This window comes from Bison bison, unplaced genomic scaffold (assembly GCF_000754665.1).
Source record: "Bison bison bison isolate TAMUID 2011002044 unplaced genomic scaffold, Bison_UMD1.0 scf7180017864056, whole genome shotgun sequence".
Taxonomy (NCBI): Eukaryota; Metazoa; Chordata; class Mammalia; order Artiodactyla; family Bovidae; genus Bison; species Bison bison.
The window spans coordinates 1,454,573-1,456,916 of record NW_011494628.1 but is presented as its reverse complement, the minus strand read 5'-3'; positions in this window follow the sequence as shown (position 1 = coordinate 1,456,916).

Below are 2,344 nucleotides of genomic sequence, written 5' to 3'. Positions count from 1 at the left end.
ATGGTAAATGGATGGGGAAAAAATGGAAACCATGACAGACTTTGTTTTCTTGGGCTCCAAAATCAATGCAGACAGTGACTGCAGCCATGAAATTAAAAGATGCTTGCTCCTTGGAAGAAAAGCTATGATCAACCTAGACAGCATATTAAAAAATAGAGACATTACTTTGCTGACAAAGGTCCATCCAGTCAAAGCTATGGTTTTTCCAGTTGTCATGTATGGATGTGAGAGCTGGACTATAAAGAAGCCTGAGTGCCGAAGAATTGATGCTTTCAAACTGCGGTGTTGGAGAAGACTCTCAAGAGTCACTTGGACAGCAAGGAGATCAAACCAGCCAATCCTAAAGGAAATCAACCCTGAATATTCATTGGAAGGACTGATGCTGAAGCTGAAACTCCAATACTTTGGTCACCTGATGCGAAGAGCCGACTCACTGGAAAAGACTCTGATGCTGGGAAAGATCGAGGGCAGGAGGAAAAGGGGATGACAGACGATGAAATGGTTAGATAGCATCACCAACTCAATGGACATGAGTTTGAGCAAACTCCAAGAGATAGTGAAGGACAGGGAAGCCTGGTGTTCTTGACCAATGACTATGGTCAAGGAGAATGAATGTGCTGATTGACTCAAGCCAAACAGTAACCACCCTCTGGTGCCAGGGTTTAGTTGTTAATAACTAAACAAACACTGGCATTGTAAGAAATACCCTTTTTGCTTTTTATGCTTTGTAATTAAAAGGGAATTAAAGGACTTCCCTGGTAGCTCATCTGGTAAAGAATCTGCCTACAATTTGGGAGACCTGGGTTCAATCCCTGGGTTGGGAAGATCCCCTGGACTGAGTGACAAAGCACAGCACACAAAGTAATTTTAATTTGCATGACCCTTAGTTCTCTCTTCCACACTTTTCTAGTTGTCCACCATGAGACAACTGACTGTTAGTGATTTTATCCATTCTTGCCAAGATTTCACTTTGCCATCAGGTGGCCAGCTCTTCCAAAGTGTCTTGAAGGTGGGATTTCATTTCATGTGGTACAAACGAGGTAAGAATAGACATGACTGATAAAAACAAATCCTGAAAAATGCTATTCACTTTACCACTCCCACCCTCCTGAGTGGATTGTTAATTGATCGGGAGGAACTGAATACACCCTTGGGTTCAAGAACTTAACGTGCCATCCACCGATGGCATCCATCATAAATGCTAACATCTCTGGAGCACAGAAATATCCTGGTTTCAGAATTTATCTGATTCAAAGAAAAAAAAAACACCACCAACATTTTGATGGTTATTTCCTTGTTGAAAGGAAGGTGCTTCCTTTCAACAAGGCAAATCCAAACAGTCTGTACTAAAATGACTCATATTTAAGACTTGACCCCATTACAGTTCAGAACACAGCAGACACAGGCGCCTCTTTCTTCCTTTGCTTTTCCTCCCACGTGTTGAAGAAACAAAGAAAAGAGAAAAAGGGATCTATTTATGGCATGTGAATTTAGTTTTCAGGGTGAAAAATGAGAATGTAAGGCCGCAATGATCCTGGTTATTCAAACGCTAAATTTCTTTCTTTTTTTCTAGTAAAGCAGGATGGTTAAGGTAATCAGAAATGATTATTTAATAATTTTCAGCAAGTGTGCAAGCATTCAAATTATTACTTCAAGAGCAAGGAAAAACTAAGGAAAGGAAAGGTGGTGAGTTATACATACTTGCCTGAGGGAAATAATTTATAATCACGAAAATACTTCTCAATTGCAGTCAAAATGAACACCTTGGAGTGGACAGGTCACGTTTTTACAACAACCAGCATGTCCTGTAGCTAAATGGGGGGCAGCCTACCCCTCCTCATCTACTGAACCAAATACAAGCTGACGTTGCCTGTTTCATTCATAATGAGGTCATCATTCTTCCCATCTCTTAGTCTCTGTGGTTCAGAAATCAAACATTGCTTTGTTTTCTCTCAAAAACATGTCCTGAGGCTATGCCTTTTGGGGATTTCCCTGGTGGTCCAGGGGCTACGCCTCTGCGCTTCCCAGGGGCCCAGGTTTGATCCCTGGGGTCAGGGAACTAGATCAGGCAACTCAGTTCCACACACTGCAGCTAACAGTTTGCATGCCACAACTAGACCAGCTCCTGCATGCTGCAACTAAGACCAGGTCAGCCAAATAAAACAAATAAATATTTTTTAAAAATGACTATGTCCTTTTTGAACCAATGAAGCTTAAATAAAATCTTACAGCTGTGGGTCTTAATCAGGGACAGTCTGGGGTGGGGTGGGGTGGAGAGTTGCTACTACTAGTATCTAGTGGGTAGAGGCCTAGGATGCTCCTAAACATCCTATAATGCACAGGA